Here is a 19,916-nt window from a genome sequence, read left to right as displayed (position 1 = left end):
AGCTTCTTCGAATTCACGGAGTTCACCTCAGCAGGTTTGGTTACCTGCAGGAACCCCCAAAGCAGGTCTGTGATGTGACACCATTGGCCATTTTGCTGAGGCTCGAATCTGAATCCTTGTAGGAAGGTCACTTGGCTGGTGAGTGAAGCTGGTGGCTCACAGGCCTGGCTCAGATCTCAGGGTTGCCTTGTTGTTCCCCATCATTTCCCCTCGTATGGGGGAGTATTCACAAGTATTGGAAATATAAAGAATCATGAAAAAAGCACATCATTCAGGCGGCACACTCAAAGGTGTCATTGACCAGCTTAACAAAGGGGTCACAGTTACTATTTACAACACGAAGGTGGAGTCAAGGCTGGCGAAGCCCCGAGCTGTGACCACTCTCGACCCCCGGGGGCGAGGGGAGAGACCCCAGGGGAGCTGGAGCTGGCCCCACAGGACCCGCGGCTGGAGGAGAACGTCCCTGCCAGAGGGGTGTGTAGGAATAAGCACCTTGACCTCGTTCCCCTCCCTCCCACTTATCTCCTGTCTGCCTCTCAGAGGCCAAGCCCAGTGGCAAGGCAAAGAGCAAGGGGACAACCTGGAGATGCAGCCGCCGGGACACAAAGTTCGGTGGTGAGAGGTGGAGAGGGTATGGGGCAGGACAGAGTTTGGCCTCTATTTGCCTTTGAGAACTGATGGACTTCCCCCATCTCCTGGGAGTGCTGCTGGGAGACTGTCCCCAGCCATCAGCCCCTGTGGGGACATCGAGGAGCCGGCCACCCTTTCTTAGTCCATTTCATGCTGCTATAACAAAATACTTTAGATTGGGTGGCTAATCAAGAACAGAAATTTATTTCTCAGTTCTGGAGGCTGGGAAGTCCCAGACCAAGGCTCTGGCAGAGGCGGGGTCTGGTGAGGGCCCGTTCTTCACACGTGGCCCTTCTTGCTATGTCCTCTCCTGGGGGAGCGGGGCAGCTCCCTGGGGCATCTCTCTTAGGGGCGCTAGTCCCATTCATGACAGCAGGGCCCTACTGACCCGATCACCTCCCTGATCACAGGCCCAGCCTTTTAATCTGTCACTTTGGGGGTTTGGATTCAAGGTACAAATTTTGGGAGGACCCAAACTTCCAGACCATAGCACACCCTCACCTTCATGGGATCCCGGCTCCAGAGCCCTCCATGGGAAGCCGAGACCTTTGTTGAGACAGCATCTCACCCTGATGGTGACTCTCATTCCTTCCACGGTGCTGACCCCAAGCGCACTCACTGAGAGATCTTTCCCGAGGAGCTTGTCTGCAGCCTTGCAGGACAGGGGCGGGGAGAAGAAAGGATGCAGACGCAGAAAGACCAGCATGGGAGGTCCCCCTCGGCTTTGCCAAGGGTCTGCTGAATCACTCTCCCCGTCACAGGATTGTTTGGTTCCATAAACTGATGTCAAGTGCTGGCATAAGCACAGTGCCTGGTCCTGAGAAAGTTCTCGGTAAACCCTGCTTCCCTCTCCGCAGCAAGTTAGAGACTTGGGAGCTGGAAGGAGTTACATGCAAATCCAGGTTTGGTGGAAATTTGGTGGAATCTCAGAAAGGCTTCCGTCTGCACATTTGCCAGCCCAGGACCTTGGATGCGAGTGGAACAGACAGACAGCTCTCACTCGAGGCCTCGTCAGTCTGAGTTAGAGCAGGAAGGATTCCAAGGAGTTCATGCGTCCAACGCCAGGGGAGCAAGGACTCTGGAGGCAGCAGGCGCCTGGCCCCTTGACGGTTCTGGTTTCCATGGCACAGAACGGCTGTCCTGACCCTCTGGCTTCTTTCCCTAGGGTCACTCATTGCTTTCTGCTCTATTTATCAAGGTCTAGAGAGAGGGACCTCCTCATCCAAGATGTTTTGCCACACTGGCTTAAAGGATGCTTCCGTTAACATTTCACACCAGTCTTCTCGTATTCTTGCTCGACTTCCTCCAGGAGTGGAATTGCTGGGCCAGGGATCTGCAAATATCCGGCCTTACTAAATGTTTCCAAATTGCCCTCCAACAGTGATCAATACCAATTTAAACGCTCACTAGCAGCGGGTGATAGTTCCTGTCGCCCTGTATGCTCATCAACCCTTTAGTGTTGCCAGAATGTTTAATTTTTTGCCAATCTGATGGGTAGGAGATAGATACTCATTGCTCAGGACTCTAGGATGCTGAGCGCTAGGAAATGTTTGGGAGGGAAGGTTGCTGACAGTTTGCAAGGACCTACTGTGGGCAAGACACTTCAATATCATCTGCTTAAATCGTGTTTGTGAGTATATACGACACTGTGTATCCTAGAGCAAAATCATAAACACAAACTTGCAATGGCCTAAGTACCCATCAGCAGGAGAATGGATAAATAACTTGTGGTGCGTTAATCCAGTGGAGTTCTCCACAGAATTCAGACATGAACCGCCTGGCCCACAGCTCTCTGCCTCAACACTGGCAAATCCACAACACATAACATTGACCAACAAAGAGAGCAGCTTGCAGAGATGACATAGAGAGTGATATAACTTCTAATTTATATATACATCATTATATATTATTATGTACTAAAAATTTTATATTATGCATGTTACATCAACTTTAAAAACATATAAAGTAATATAATTATTTATGGAGACAATATTTGTAGTGACAACATAAAATCACGCGCCTGGGAATAACAACCAAGTTCAGAGGGAGGGAAGAAAGAGAAGGAATTGGGGAAGGCACATCGGGGACTTTAAATGTGCCTATAACACTTTGCTTCTTTTTCCAAAAAAGAATCTGAAGAAAACATGGCAAAATGTTAAAATGTCATAAACCTGGGTAGAGGTACGTGGTACTCGATATATTACTTGCTATGCTTTTCTGCTTGCTGAAATCATACCTAAATTTTCAAGGTCTCTAAATAACTTATGAATTTCATTCTGGGATCCTTAGGCTCAATATTTTAAATCACCCTTTAATTAACTAACTTGATTAGCTCGTTTCTAATCGCTTCCAACCTGCTCCCCAGTCCTGCCCTGCCGGTCTGCAAGAACACTCTTGGGTTCTCACCTCACTTCCCTGAAATCCTGGCACATCCACGTGGTCCTCACCCCACACCCCGGAATCTGGGAGCGCCCACTCCAGTGCAGGCGAGTGTTTGCTTCCGTTTGTTTTAAGAACCGTCTGCCACAGGGCCGGTCCCGAGGACATTTGGCACGCTTCTCCGTCACCTCTGGAGGGGCTTCAAGTACTGTAAACGGAGCAGGAAAACACTGTTTTCCTCACAAGGTGGCTCTTCTCAGCCACAGGCACCAGGAAGCCTGAGGACACTTGCCCAGAATCAAGGGCTTTCCCGGTAAGTGCCACTGAGCCACTCTCAGAAGGCCTGAGACACTTTGTCCAGCAGCCCTGGCTCCTCTCAGGGTCCTGCCTGACACCCCAGGAGATTTCGGGGGGAGGAGCTGCCTGCCTTTGCCAAGAGCAAAAATGGACTCCAGGGGGTCTCGAGTTGCTCAGGAGGGGCAGGGAGCCGTTGCCCCTCTGAGTTATTGCCCAAAATCCACACTAAAAGGCATTTAAGGAAATAGCTAACCAGCTTGGGACTTGATGAGAAAAAACAAAATCATCTTTCATTTTTTTCTATATTAGAACTGCCCCCGCCCATGCACAAGGAGCTCCCCTCCGAGTCCCCAATCCCTTCCGCCAAGTCAAGTCTGGGAAGACTCAGCTGGAAGCCTGGAGGGTGGGCAGGTGGTCCTGGTCTGGCCACCCCTCAGCACTGGTCTCCACTCACTGTTCCATGAGGGCACCTCTGCAAGGCTGGGCCCTACTGTGCCCCACACCGAGCACCCACAGCGGAGCCCTCCGTGCCGGCCAGACGGCAGCGAGTCGGGCAAAGAACCCCCTGACCACACCAAGCTCACACTCTGGTCAGGGAGACGGATGATTTACAAGTCAACCAGCGATCACACCATATCATTGCAGGCGGACATGTGCTAGGCGGAAAAGCAAGGCGAGAGAACTGGGGCGGGGAGGCCAATGCCTCATCTGTAGGACCAGCAGGCCTTTCTGGGGAGGCAGTTCTGAGCAGGGAGGCATCTGAGCACAGGGTGAGAACCAGGCATGGAGATGTCTGGAGGAGAAGAGGTCCGAGAAGAGGGACCTGAAAGGAGGTGGTAGGAGATACAGGGGGTGAGACAGCCAGGGGTGGACCTAGTTACAAAGCTGTGAAAGCAATGTCATGGCTGTCATTTTACAGAAGAAGAAACAGAGGGTCTGGGAGGTCATGGAGCTCCACGCCACCAGCATGTGCTGGCTGAGCCAGGTCATCTGCCTCTGAGAGCTGCACCTCAAGCCACTCCCCTCTGTCTCCCTGGCCTGGGACACACACAGGTTCATGGGCCTCATGCCCACCGTGGACCGCCTGTGGGCTGGGATCCAGAATGCTCACATTTCAGAACGCTCGTGCAGGGCGGGGGCAGCCGGGTCTGCGCGCCGCCGTTAAACATGCTAATACGTCTGCAGCAGGATGCAGCGTGCTCCACGCTCAGCGGCAAAACGAGTAATAGCCTCAGTTCACAGGAGGTGTTGCCACTAAATTCAGGCTACGTTTTGCTGCCGAACGAGTTACCAAAACAAATAAAAAACAACTTTTGGTCTTTAGAGTCTTCTGGATTTCCACTAAAAAGCACCTTATATCAAAGTTAGAAATTCTGAAAATGATGGCTTTGTGAAAACAAAGCCAACTGGAAACGAGGTCACGCACACTTGACATCCTGGCAGTGCCCAGGATGCGGGAAGAGCGGCCAGGGGCACGGACCTCTCGGGTGCCAACTTCCTCCTTGGCAACAGAGGCAGCGGCAGCTCCCGAGCTGCGGTGACAGGCCATGCAGAGGTGACGCGGAAGTCCAAGTCCCCTGGCTGGGTTAGAAAGGCGGGGTGCAGCCCAGCCACACAAAAGAAGCCACTCAAATAAAAGCCTCCATTTCAGTTCTTCTCGGACCCTTGCTAGACCTGGGTTGGGCTTGAAAACGTGGCCAGAGGCAGAGAGGTTATAGGTGGGAAAGACAGAAAAGCATCTTAATTTTAAATTAAAAAGAAAATCACTTTAGTGCTGAGTCTTGTATCCCTTCTGAGAAATGCAAACCAACTCAGAGGCCCCTTCCTGGGTCCCCCCTCCCGGCTCTGCCTTGGCCCCCTGCTTTCCTCTGCTCGGCCCTTGGAGGGGCCAGAACCTAAGTTCTGGGGGACCCGGGGGTGCTGGGCAGATGAGCTGGGCTTGGGGCGACATAGCTTGCTGGGGCCCACCAGATCCAATTCAGCACGTGTGGGGCCGGCCTGAGACCCCGCATTTCCAACACGGCCCCAGGTGGGGCCGGTGCTGCTGGTCCCGCAACCCCGCTGACCTGGAGGATGAGGACGCAGAATCTGACCGCCTCGCATGGCTCCTCGGCTTCCAGCCTGCCCCGCCAGCCAGCTCGTGGGGATCAGTGCAGCGGGCTCCTCTCGGAGGGCTCCCTCCTCCCGCCCTTTCTCCCGACAGTCGGTCATTGACACAGCCGTGAGTGCGTCCTCCGCTACGGAAATCAGAGCATGTCCTTCCTCTGCTTGAACTCTTCCAGCGGGGTCCCGTCTCCCCTAGAGAAACCTGCAGGCCTCACCATGTCCTCCAAGGTCCTATGTGATCTCCCCTGCCTAGCCCCTCCTCCCCTCTCCCCTGCACACGCCTTCAGGAATAAATCTATCCCAGATATTCTCCTGGCCTCCTCTCAGCTCATCCAGATCCCTTCTCGAATGCCCTGCCTAACCTAAAACGATTTATTCCCCCCTCCTTCCTTCCTTCCTGTCTAGCTCCCTAGCCTGCTGCACTTCCGTAGAAGCTGCACCGTTGCTGAGATCAGCTTGCTGCCCACGTGTTTGTCTACTTGGTCATCGTCTATCCTTCCCTGGCCATCAGAGTGGGAAACCACAAGGGCGAGGACTGGGTGTTGGTCAGTGCCCACGATGACGACAGCACGTAGGAGGCCCTCACTCAGTGTCTGCTGAAAGAATAAATGACATTGTAACCTCCTAGTAGGGCACATGGTCTCCCCATGACCTCTGCCCACTGCTCCAGCCGGGTTTCTTGTCCCTCTCCCCAAGAACACTCCAACCATGCTCAGTCCAACGTGCGAGTCGGGGCAGGTGACCCAATCATTGACACCTCCAAGCCCTTGCACACAGTGCTGTCTGTCAGAAATGTCCCTCCTGACCCTGTCTGTCTGGGAATGACTCACCCCTACTTCCAGACCGAGCTCCAGGGCCACCTCCTGATGAAGCCTTCCCAGCCCCCCCCCCCCCCCCAGGCAGAGCTGCCCTCCGGCTCCTTTGTCTGTCCCCTCTGCTCTGTGTCCTCCTCAAGTCACTGCAGCCTAGGGTCCCTTCATCTTGCATCTGTGGGAGCCAGCATAGGGCCCGTATACAGCACGTGCCCGGGGAATGTTGGCTGAACAGAGGACAGAATCAGCAAAAACCAGCCAAATCTCCTGAGCTTTGTTTCCTCTTAATATGACCCTTAAAATTGTAGGAGTAATACTTGTGAATTATTTTTAATGCCGACGCCTGAGTACAGATAATGAAAAGTGAAATCTCCTAGATTTGCTAGGACTCTCTTGAGCTGGTGCTGACCTTCAAGCGCTTGCTCACAGGCAGCGTGGTGGAGACAGGCAGCGAGCTGGGAGGCCAGGGCAGCGGGACCATACCCAGCAGCTTCCCTGCAGGGCCCACCTGGGTGCCGGGCAGAGGCGGGAGGGAAAGGAGAAAGGGAAAGGGAGAGGAGGCTTGAGGCTGACTCAGCTGACTCCAGGGTTGACCCCTTCCCTCTACGGGAAACCTCTGACACCCTCTGCCTTCCCCTCCTCCAGGAATTGAGAAAATATGTGAGGATACCGCTTTCTTATCACTGCAGAGTTTGCGAAAGTCGGACTTTTCCAGAGAAGTTGGTAACATTAATATCGGTAACATGAATTTGTTGAATGTTCAGTCTTGGGTTTTTTTTTTTTTCTTTCTATTTTTAGCCTTATCAGAAACTCTGGAAAATAGACAGGCGCTTTCTCAAGCTGGCCCCTCTCTGCGGCCTGACAAAACCAAATGCAGTCACCCAAGCGTGCTGACGGCTGGGCCCCCACAGCTCAGCTCCCGGCATGGCCCCAGTGGGTGTGGGTGAAACAGCCAACTCAGGGGTTAGAAGTTGGCACCTCGTGTAACTTCACTACAGAGAAAAGACGTCCTGGTTGGTAGACGCTGGCTCTGGGTTGTCAGAAAATTATATTTCTGATTGTAAATTGTGATTTTTAAAGGCAATTTTTTCACCCCTAAAAGAGGGCAAGGAGATAACAAGACTAACAGACAGATAGGTGAAAACTAAGATTAAGGTAATGATGAAGAAGATGATTTTTTAAAAGCAAAAGAAGTAATGTCAGGCTTAGTTGCTTTTCTCAGGCCTACCGATGGGAATTAGAGCTGCAGGCACCATGAGATAAGCTAAATATAATAGGGACCAGTCGGCTACCCAACCAAATGTATGCCTCCCTCTAGCGGCCAGAAGAATTTCTGCAGTGGCCGCCTTACTAACAGATATACAGCTTCCTGCTTTTGCTGCAAGTCAGCCAGGAATTGAGACGTGGTTACTGGCTTTGCAGAATCTACTCCTTCTCACTCTCACCTCCTTCTCTCTTTTACCCAACCTCTGGCTCCAAGCTCAAAACTTTACCAAGATCCTCTTGTATAGGTTCCAAACCTTAACATAAATAATAATTTGCATGTGTCTAGTAACCTAAAGTTTACAGTTTGCTTTTGCATCAGTTATCTGAAACCTATCCTTGTGGGGCAGTTATACTCATTTTATAGGCAAGAAGATTGAGTCTCAAAAAAGGCAAGAGACTTACTCAAAATTGCACAGCTAGTTAAATATAGCACTGGGAGTTAAACTTGGATAGTCTGAGCCCAAATCATGAGCTTTTCCATTTACACTGCAGCAGTTTCCATTTATACTTCCCTGCCATCCTCAAGCTAAGACAATAAGCATTCTCTGAAAAGGGGAAATTATCTAGTTGATTTGAAATACAGAGAAGTAGAAGAGCGGTATTACATTTCATTACTTTCATAAATGCCACACAGGGGGCTAAATAGGCTTAAATGAAACTAAATGTAAGTAGTGGGAATTACTCTGCCTCCTACCAAACGTGTGACTTAGGCCCCAAGGAACCGATTTATGTAGGTTCAATAGTGCTATAGTCTACGGCCTATAGGGTGTTATACAGCCAAGGTCTGCTAAAACTGGAGGTGGGAACTAGAAATTCAAATGGCCCATGGCAAACAGCAGCCTTCTGTGAGCCAGACTAGGCTCACTCCCCGACACATTCCTTGTGTTTCCAGCATACCTAAGAGATAGAGAGCTCCTGGCAGGCACTGTGTCATATGAAGGAATTTCTCAGCTGTGCACATCTCAGAATAACATCCTAGTGATCCCAGAGTCAGTCCTGGCAGGTACCAAAAGTCTTCAGTAAAATGGCGGCCACCAAAGTTCTCTCTGCTTCACTTGGGTCCATCTCTGGCCTTCATCCCCTTCCTACTTCCTGGCAAAACCCTTGAACAGGCTATTCAGAAAAGAGGATTTACAAATGGTCAATTAACACAAGAAAATGCGCTCAATTTCCTGTGTCATATGGAAATGCAAGTGAAACCATACTGTGCACCAAACAGAATGGCCAAAATGAAAGAGACAGGCAATACTGAGTCTTGGCAAATAAATGGTGCAAACTGGAACACTTACACACTGCTGGTAAGAGTGTAAATGGTGCAACCATTTTGAAAACCAGTTGGCATACACCTTATGACCCCCTCCTAGGTATATAACTAACAGAAATACTTCTATATTTTAACCAAAATAAAGGTACAAGAATGTCATAGAGTTTATTCCTAATAGCCCCCAACTGGAAATACCCCAGCATCTATCGATAGAACAGATACATAAATTGTGATATATTCAGACAATGGAATATGATAAAGCAGTGAGAATAAACAGATTGTTGCCACATATAGCCAGATGAACCTCACAAAGACAATGTTAAGAAAGAAACTAAACACACAGACACAAAAATACATGTGTAGTAGATACAGATCTACTTATATGAAGTTCAAAGGCAGGCAAAAGTAAAGTATGGTCAGCATAGCAGTTTTCCTCTAGGAAGGGGCTTCTGGGATACTGATAATATTCTGTTTCTTGACCTGATGGCTCATTATCTGTGTGTTTTCACTTTATGGGCAATTTGTCAAACTATATGATGATAATTTGCTTACTTTTCTTAATGTATATAATACTTTGATGAAAAGATTTTAATACTCTATTATTTTAGCCTGTAATCCTAGCACTCTGGGAGGCTGGGGCAAGAGGATCACTTGAGTTCAGGAGTTTGAGACCAAGCTAAGCAACAGCAAGACCCTGTCTCTATTAAAAATAGAAAAATTAGCTGGGCGTTATGGTGCACGCCTGTGGTCCCAGCTGCTCGGGAGGTTGAGAGAGAAGGATCACTTGAGCCCAGGAGTTTGAGGTCGCTGTGAGCTATGATGATGCCACGCACTCTAGCCAGGGTGACAGAGTAAGACTCTGTCTCAAAACAAAAAACAGGCTGGGCGCGGTGGCTCAAGCCTGTAATCCTAGCTCTCTGGGAGGCCGAGGCGGGCGGATTGCTTGAGGTCAGGAGTTCGAGACCAGCCTGAGCAAGAGCGAGACCCCGTCTCTACTATAAATAGAAAGAAATTAATTGGCTAACTAATATAGAAAAAAAAAAATTAGCCGGGCATGGTGGCACATGCCTGTAGTCCCAGCTACTCGGGAGGCTGAGGCAGCAGGATTGCTTGAGCCCAGGAGTTTGAGGTTGCTGTGAGCTAGGCTGATGCCACGGCACTCACTCTAGCCTGGGCAACAAAGTGAGACTCTGTCTCAAATAAAAAAAAAACCTATTATTTTAATAGGAACACAGGATAAATATTATTTTAAATGGCGGTGTGTCGGAACAGTATGGACAATCTGGCATATTTCAAGTTGGCTGAGTAGCCTGGTTGATGACTAGAGTTACTGGTAGCTGGAAACAGCTATAGACCTATGAGCCAGGGTATTATAAATAGGAACAAATAGGAGTTCAAATAAGAGTAAATAATTAGAGAGGATGGCAAATGGCAGGAACAGTGTGTGGTTGGCTGTCGGCCTGGACCAAGCCTGCACTTGTGGATGTGGACCACAGTCATGAGCCTCCTCATCCGTCATAAAGGAAGACTTTTTAATGGACCCCACGTAAGTCTCTGCCAAGGCAGGTGCCTGCTGCCATATCATATTCATTTACTCATCTTGTATTCACCTATCCATCCATCTGATGCACTGTTTCTCAAACTGGGCCCAAGGATATCCCAAAAGTTCACCGATGGAAGATTCTTTGGAGGGGGGTCTATGAAATTTTTCCTGTAGAGGGGGCCATGAACAACTTGAGAGACCTTGAACAAGAAGCTCAAAACTTTGCTCTAAACATCAACAAGAGATACAAAGATATCTAAGATAGAGTATCTGGGAAATCATGTCACAATATACTGTTAAGTAAAAGAGCAAGGTATGAAATAATATGTATTGCATAATCTTAATGTTTTTAAAATATATGTGCATAACAAAAACTGGGCGGAAACATATACAAATGTGTTCTCTCTGGATAACAGGATGGGGGGCCATGATATTATTATTGCTTTTCTGTATACCAAATATATATTACTTTGGTAATTAGGAACAAATTAAATGCAAATTATTAAAGGAAGCAGACCATCTCTTGCTAGAAGGTATATAAAAATCACACAGCTCCTGGCTAGATGTACTTATGCCCTCGTGTAAATAATAAAAAAGACTTAGACATGTGCCTTTTTCTATTACAGCTTTTTAAATCTTCAGTCTTATCTTCAGTCACTGGAATGGAGGGGAGATGAGGCCACTAATCCTATACTGCACCCAGCTGACTGCCACCTAAAGGAAGACCCCGGTGTGCAAAATAACCACCATCATGGTCGCAGAACCAGCCGCTAACCTCGGTGTGTCTGGCAAATGCCAGGTTCTGTTATAAGCACCTTACATTAAATGTTTTAACTCATTTAATATTCACAGCAGTCTTTGCAGTAGGTAGTATTATAGTCCTAAATGCACAGACGAGGAAACTGAGGCATGGAGAAAGTAAGTAACTTGCTCAAGGTCCCGGGCACCGTGCGGTGGAGGAGAGGTTGAACCCTGGCAGTCTGGGGCTCAGGTTCTCTCAGCCTCAGTTCGCAGTGGCTGTTCACACCTCTGAGCACCCTTCTTGTAAGTGCAAGGAGCCCTGCTAAAAGCTTTATGAATATATCCATTATTTCATCTAGTTCTCTGAAAACCCTGTGAGATTCTGTTATTGGTCTTCCCATTTCACAGTCGAAGCAGCAGAGGCTTCACGATTTACCCCAGATCTCACAGGAAGTGGGAAGGGGCCGGGGCTCACCTTGGGACAGTCAGGGTCTGAAACCACCCACACCACAGCCTCGCCTCGCGTTGGCTTTTGCGTACCACTTGTCCAGGCGGTGGGACTTCCAAAGCAAGCCTAAGGCCAGCTCTTTTCACCCAACTTTTTTTGGAGGGGAGGGGAAGGGACAAGGAAAATCTTGGGACTGTAGCTGGGGAAGGGAGTGAAGGGAAGGGACAGTCTAAGGTCCCTCTTTAGCTCAGTCTATAATTACCTCGAAACCAAAGACCGTGACTTCCCAGCTCTGTGACAAACCCCCGAGGAATTAAAGTGGGTCTGAGAATGCAAAGCATTTGACATTTCCTCTTAAAGCCGGACAGGAAGTATTAAGCCTTGTGACTCAAAGCAGCGGTGCCGAGCTGCTCCGTCGGAGTGAGACTCCACGTTCATTACGAGCGACAGTGCGGTATTGAAGAGGAAAGCGGCCCGCGCTGGAGGCTGCTCAGGTGATGGTGGGGTCCTGCGGAGCCTCTCACCAGTCGTGTGGCTTTGGGCAAGTCAGTTTACCACTTTGAGCCTCAGTTTACTCAGTTGTGCTGTGAGGATCACAGTATCGTCATGAGGCTTAAGGATGGTGTTCACAAAGTGCCTGGCACCCAGACTGACCCCCAAGAGGCAGGCAGTAAATACTGTCAGCGGCAGCGCAGTGATGGGACAATGAAGGTCGCAGCGCCCGCAGGGGTAGATGCCCGAGTCTTACCGGGTGTATGGAGGAGGGGCAGGCGGCGCGTGGAAACGAGGCACGCGTGGGTACAGGCGTCTGCGTGTCTCGGCAGCCTAAGCCTGACTGTCGTGGAGGAAAATGGACTTGACAATGAGAGGCAGAAACGTGGGCTCTGCTGATGAGCCACCACCTGCCCCTTAGGGTCACTCACTCCCACCTTCCCGGGTGTCCCAGCATCTGCCCTGTCAACCACTTTTCCTCCCGGCAAAGTGCTTTTCTGGCAGCCGTGCCCGAGGGCTTTCCCTTCTGGGTCTCCTGTATGGGTTCACCCCTTTTCCCGGGTCCCAGTCTGGGAGGCCTGTGGCCAGGTCCTACCAAGGCCCTTCTCACTCTCTGCTCTCTCATAAGGTGACCTCATCACACTCAGAGGCAGGTCTCCAAATTTATATTCCAATTTAGATCGGCGTTCCGAGTGCCCCCAGGTAGCAGCCACCGCACTTGGGTATACGAGAGACACCTCCAATCCCATGTGCCCAAATTTGAGCTAAATATTTTTCTGTCCCCATCCTCACTGCTAAACAAAATCAACCTCAGTCCACTACCCTGCCCCACCCCTCCCAATCTGGGAGTCATAGAAATCTCCCTCCCCTTTCGCCAGCTCAATTCTGCCCCTGGATACCTCTCAGATCCGTCCCCTTCTCTCCTTCATCTGAGTCCAAGCCGCCATCTCGGCTAGACTCTGGAGTAGCCTTCTACCTGGCGGCTCCACGTGCACTCCTGACTCCCCACCTCAGTCCCCACAGCACACCCGGAACTCTCTAGAGAATGCCGATCCGATCGTCCCTCTGCTCCTCATAAATCCCTTGTTAACACTCTTAGAAGAAAATGCCAAATCCTCAGCATGGCCTGCAAAGTGCCCTCCCCACCCCCCCATCACTCGCCGTCTCTCTTCCCGCCCCAACCACAGAGCTCCCCTTTCGGTTTCTCAGGCCAGCCAGTCCCCCTGCTTATTATGATGAGAAAAAAAGAGTAATTGCGAGACTTCTGGTTTATAACGGTGGCAGGTTAGGCATATACATTTTCCTCTATCCTGTCTAAAATCCCACTAAAATGACAGTATGAGGAGTTTTAAACAAACACATGACTTCACAAGGCCAAAGGGGACAGAGCCAAGTCGTCCCAGCCAAGGCCATCCTAGACCAGCCAGGCCCCAGCCAACCCATGGCTGATGGCAGACACGAGAGTGAGCCCAGCTGAGATCAGCCACACTTGGGCCTGATCACAAGAGCCACCCAACCAACCCATAGACTAATGAGAAATAATAAGTGGTGGTTGTTTTAATCCATCACGTTCTGGAGTGGTTTGTTACACAGCAATAGCTAATAGCTGACAAAGGGCTTCCCCAGTAAAATGGGGAAGATCGTACCACAGTGAGGTCCACACCAACAAGCCTCCATGCATGCAAAGAATGTTCCAATCAGATTTTTTGTGCTTCCTTCTCAAAAATGAGCAAATGTCAGCAGATATTTGAAGGGAATTTCTTACATGAAAAGAAAAACAAACAAACAATAAAAGCAACTTGGAACCTGACAAATGCACAGAGATAAAAACTAAACACGCACACAAACACAATTCCGCATATTTTTAGGAACATTAGACGAGGTATTGCACCACAAAACAAGATCTATAAGAAGAAGGAGGAGAAAAATAATAATCGTAGTCAAGAAAATTTTTTTTTTTTTTTTTTTTTTGAGACAGAGTCTCGCTTTGTTGCCTAGGCTAGAGTGAGTGCCATGGCGTCAGCCTAGCTCACAGCAACCTCAATCTCCTGGCTCAAGCGATCCTCCTGCCTCAGCCTCCCAAGTAGCTGGGACTACAGGCATGCGCCACCATGCCCGGCTAATTTTTTTATACATATATATATTAGTTGGCCAATTAATTTCTTTCTATTTATAGTAGAGACAGGGTCTCGCTCTTGCTCAGGCTGGTTTCGAACTCCTGACCTCGAGCAATCCGTCCGCCTCGGCCTCCCAGAGAGCTAGGATTACAGGCGTGAGCCACCACGCCCGGCCTAAAGAACAAAGGTCCCACCAAGATAAGAAAATTGAAACTTGAAAATTGAAACTAGAAAAAATAAAAATCAAAAGATTAGAAGACAAAGTCAAGGAAATCTTTCAGAGAACAGAACAAAAAGACTAATAGAGTAAAAATAGGAGAGAAAAGATAAAAAATAAGATAACCACTTCACACAAATTTCGTGAAAAAAGAACAGAGAAAGTGAAGAAAAAAAATAAAAAAATAATTTTTAAAAAAATCCAGAACGGAAGGTGATCATTCCAGTGGTGAGCTGGAGCTATCTAGCTCTGGTTCATAAGAGTCACTTTTTCAATTTTCCAGATTTTTTTCAAGCTGGTTATTAGACACAGCTACTATTAAAAATTATATAAACTTATAATTAAATAAATTATATTAAAAACAAATGTAATGAATATGTAAAATCATAACTTCTGAACTATTTTACAACGTTTTACTACATTTAATAGCACGTTAATATTATCCATGTGTATCTGTGAGGGCTGAGATATGTCACTGTTGTTTCCCTTTCACCTTACTCCTTAACACAAACAAAAATATCAAGTAACATTCATGTCAGAAATCCACTCGTTCATCAATGACATGAACAACTTCTTTGCTGAATTGGATAGTAAACGGTGTTAATAAATAGCATAATCTGTGTCAAATCATGCTTGAATTGCAAGCTTAGGTTCGTTACAGTACAGGGCTTCAATAGGAAATAAAACAGGAAAAGAAATGAAAGCAGTATGTGAGACTCCATTGGCCATAGAGAACTGACAGCAAATATACAGGATTGTATATCATTATTATTTGTAAATTGTGGGCACAACTTTTTAGACTGAGATTCACTAAGGGCCCAGTAAATAAACAAAAATAGGCCCACAGGAAGAAACATTATTTTGAAATCTCACAATACTGGGAAAAAAGGCATGGTCCTAAATACATCCAGAGGAGAAAACAAAGACAAGGACAAAAATGAGGAAGCTGAAGGGCAGGACTGGGCCACACTGGTAGCTAGGGTGTAAGGGAACAACGCCTTCAATATTCTGAGAGAAAACGATTTATAACCTCAAAATGAGCTTAGAAAGTAACCAAACTCCCAGTGAACATAAGAACAGAATAAAGACATTTTTGATGACAAGGTATCTCAGAAAGTTTATGGCCCATGCACCCCTTCTCAGGAAGCTTCTGGAAATGTGCTTTCCCAATCAGGGAAGTTGACTTACAAAGAGGAAGGCCCGGATCCAGGGACAGGGGAGGCGGAGGGGGGGGGTGCCAGCTCTGGCAGCTCCCCTGCCAGAGGCAGCAAGGCTGCCCGCCCGGGGCAGGCCAGAAGGCTTGCCTTGTTTTGTAATAAATTTTCTATGGTTTTCTCCCCCAGGGATTTTAACAAGACAGTAATGTCTGAAAAACACTTGGGTCAAAAAGTGGGGTTTGGTTCCATCCAAAACAGTGCATTTCCATCTGGCGTTCTGGCTCCCGACTCAGGCGTGCTCCGGGTTCCTGGCGGCTCTCGTAAGGGTGGCAAGCACGGAAGACGGCGACGCTGGGACCAGGTTACCAGGAAAGCAGGGCAGTGGGGCACGCAGCCAGGCAGAGCCCTTTAGTGAGCGCTTACTGTGTTTCTCTGGCCACTGTGAACCAAGATGAGCACCAATTGTTTGCAAAACTAGCACAAATGCATTGTCCCATGAGTCACCCACGTGGGTGTCTGCCAGGCCCAAGAGTCTTTAAACTGATGGGCGGAGTAGGGAGGATGGCGGGGAGAGTGAGGCACAGCGCCCACGGCTGTGGCTGCTGCTCAAGGCCATCTACCGTGTCTGTGGCTGCTCCCCAAACGCTCTGCTTTAGCACTGCAACCAGACAGCAGAGGGACTTCATCCAAAAGACCCTTCGGAACTGTGCGTGCAAGTGAGCCCTTCACCTTGCAAATAGCCACCTTGGGAGGCCACACGCATACACACTCCAGCCCATCCTCCTGTATTCCAAACGTTTGGGAAAGGCGTCCTTGGCAGCTGCCCAGGGCCCCTGCGGCATATTCTCTTGAATAGCCTCAGTGAAGAAAGTTCTCATCCTTTGAGGGGTTGGAAGGGATTCAAAGCCAGAGCGTACGTCTTTGGTGATAACTGAACATGGAAATTTGCTTTAATCAGAAAGAAAAATTTAACCAGAGCAATGAGGTGTGGGCAGACACAGGGCTGACCATGTGAGTGAGCAACAGCAACACTGGCCGAGTTTCCCAAGTGTGGTCTGGGCCCTCGTGTGCTAATCCCTTTACATGGATGTTATCTCGTGTCCCCATTTCACAGATGAGGAAAATGAGGCTCCGAGAGGTTAAGCAGCCTGGTTAAGGTCTCACAGCTACTAAATGTCAGTGTTGCCTCGGTGTCCTGTCCCCAGAGCTTTTGGTTGAGACTGGGAGCATGGGGGACATGAGGGATGGCTCCAAGATGGCTGCCCTGAGCACGAGGTGACATGCACCTGCAGAGGGACTGGTCTGGATGGAGGGAGGAAGGGAGTGATGAGGGGAAGACTGGGCGCCTACTGTGCCGTGAGTGGCAGGGAAAACAGAAGTACAGCACAGCCTCAGCACTGCAGTCTCAGGGCTGAAAAAGCCATGCTGCTTTTTGTAGTGAGCCCAAATTAGCAAATCTTGATAACATGATTTGGTGTGCTTGCTTTTGAGTATCTCAGGGGACACTGACAAAGCTAAGGCTCGAAGTAGACAGCTGGAAGAGCCACTTTCATGAACAGCAAAGTGTTAGGTTTGTTCTGGGTGGGAACCCAAAAATTATCACAAAGCCTGTGAAACAAGAGGCGCAGGAGTCTGGAAGGTCCACGGTTGTAAATCTAACTCCGACCACAGACAGCTGCAGCCACACCGGCATTCCTATCCCCACTGACAGGGACAAAGCTACCCCCTCCCCATCTCTGCAGGTGTTGCTCACTCCCCTCCCCCCAGAAAAGAAGTTCTATAAAAGCCAAGGCTTTCCCCTCCCTTGGGGTGGACACTTTTTCGCCTCCACCCATCTGCACCCAGATGCTCAAAATAACCAGCATTTTGCTACACGTGAGGCTTCGTGTCTCTCTTTCTTGGCTCCAGACCTAACACAAAGAATGCACTGAAATTAAATTTTATACTTAAAAGGCAATTGGTTTGTATAACATAGTTACCTTTAGGTCCTTGAAAATATTGCTCTTGACAGATTAAATATTGGCCACGCCTCTGCAAACTTTTTGCACAGTACATTTACTTAGCAGGTATTTTTTTTTTTTATTTTTTCAAAAACAGATCAAAACTTCCCTATTTAAAATTAACAGGATGTGAATTTGTGAGATTTGACTCGAGGTAGACATTTGTTTCAGCCTGCGTTCCCTGACTCCCCGCACTGCCCAGAGGCCCTGCCACGCCGACATGGAACAAACGCAGCTCCCACCAAGGAAACAGGCATGTTGGCAAGGCCGCCCTTAGGGAGGTTCTCCAGGATGTTTGACCCCGGGTGCCACTCAGAGGCCCTAGGTATTTGGTACAAACCATCTCCCATTCTAAGTAAAAGTCTGAAAAAGCTGCAGCCAGATCGAGCTGCAGCCCAATGCTACCAAGCAACAGGAAAGTTTCCTCCTTCATCAGCCTCAAGGGGACCCCAGGAATGCTACGTCATTTGCAAGGCCAGATGTAAAAGGAAAATGCGGGCCCCTTGCCTTGCTAAGATCTCCAGACAGTGACAGCGAGTGCGAGACTGAGCATTCAAATGCACAGTAGTCAGACCTTACATAAGAGCAGAACTCCCACCCATCACTTGCCCAGGAAAGCCACTCTTCTCTCCTGTGACCAGCCTGGGAAGCCAGCCTGCTGCAAGTCATTCTTTAGGAAATCAGGCTGTTACCTCCAGGAACAACCCAGGAAGCTAAACAATAGCTTCTGTAGCAATCGGCCCCAAATGCCCAGGACTTGATGAATAACTGACAGCTTCCCTAATTTTTGCCCCCTTTCCAACTTAAGGCCAGCCAGAGAAAGCCACATACAGAGCCCTAACCAATCACATAAGGTGCCCTGATTCCTGCTAGCCGCCTCCAGCTTGCCCCGGCCAACAGCCTCCCACCAGGGCACGCCTGGAGCCTTCCCTTTGCCCCCTTTCCCACTGCAAGGCTTTCCCGCTCCTCTGCTTGCCTATAAGTCTCTGCCAAAATACAAGTGATCATGACTGACTCCCTCGCTGTCACAAGCTCTGAAAAAAGAGCATTTGCCTGTCCTCATCTGGTTGGTCTTCACTTATTTCCAAAGAGCATGAAACCCAGCATGGGCCCTGGGAGCCCGGCCCTGTGTGACTGCACAGGTCTGTGTGGCCCAGGAAGCCGACCTTGCAGGAACAGCACAGACAAGCAGGCTGCTGCCCTCTGCAGGGAGTTCCAACTGTCCTCCAACCTTGCAAGCCAAGACCTCAGGAATCCCCGAGTCTCTCTCGCTGGGGAGCCTCCCAGACGGGCTCGCTCTTTGGGATGTGCTCCTCCCTGCCTCCACGTCCAGACCTGGACTGCTGGGCCTGGTGGAGCTCCCCAGCATGAGCCAGAAAGCCTGTGTCATGCCTGGGTTCTTGGAATGAGGCATTCTCCACTGCCCCCTGCCTTCTAAACCTGCCACCAGCCTCTCCCACAAGCCCCCTCCGAATCCAGCACGGCTGCAGCTGGGAGGGCGGCTCCCTCCTACCTTGGGCAGCGCCCGCTGACGGGGCCCAGGGGCTGGGGAGGCTGTGGCATCGGCCTGCTCAGGGCTAAAGGTGACTGCTGAGGCACCAGGGGGCACTACGGCTCCCAAAAGGGACTCGGGGGGCACAGACTCATCAATTTGGGGAGCAGGGTGCCCACAGAGCACAGATATTAGTGAAGATCTACAACTAGGCACCCAGGGTTACCTGTCCTCGATTCAAGGAGTTCACATGCCAGAAAATAAATGTGCCTTATCCGTAAGTCAAGGGAGCAGGTGATAGATGTCCGGAATGTACAGTGTATGACTGAGAACTTGGGCTCCACCTCTCACTAGCTCTGTGACTTTGGGCAAGTTACCTAACCTCTCTGCGCCCCTCTGTCCTCCTCTGCACAAAAGGATCAATTAACACCTCCTTCCTCATGGGAGGTGGAGTGGGGGCCGCTGAACAATACCTACCCTCCTTTAGCCTAGGCCCTCGCCCATGGCCAGGGCTCCATGAACACGGTGGTTACGTGAGAATGTTTAGGCACAGATGTCCCAGCCAGGGCTGAGGTGGCGTGCTCGGAGGAGTGAAGGTAGGCTTCTAGGAAGCATTTGAATTGGACTCTCGGGCAGGTGGATAGAAGGCAAGGGACAAAAATATCTTTATTCTGGACACATTTCGTACACTTCTCCCAAAGCAGCACCACTCCTGTTCTACTTCCATCCAGAAAATATGACCATCTTCCTTTTCTAATGATTTGCATAATGTCACCTACTCAACCACCTTACGGCAGCAAACCATCATCCATCCCCTTTGGAAATGGGCCGGACCAGGCAGTATGTGTCATCTGCCTATTGCCCAGCCCAGAGCAAGACTAGTCGTAAATTAGCACATTTAATTAAACATAGATGGGGCCTTGCAATAACTTTGAAACTGCAGGGATTGAAAAGT

This window comes from Microcebus murinus, chromosome 3 (assembly GCF_040939455.1).
Source record: "Microcebus murinus isolate Inina chromosome 3, M.murinus_Inina_mat1.0, whole genome shotgun sequence".
NCBI classification, from domain to species: Eukaryota; Metazoa; Chordata; class Mammalia; order Primates; family Cheirogaleidae; genus Microcebus; species Microcebus murinus.
This window is presented reverse-complemented; position numbering follows the sequence as displayed.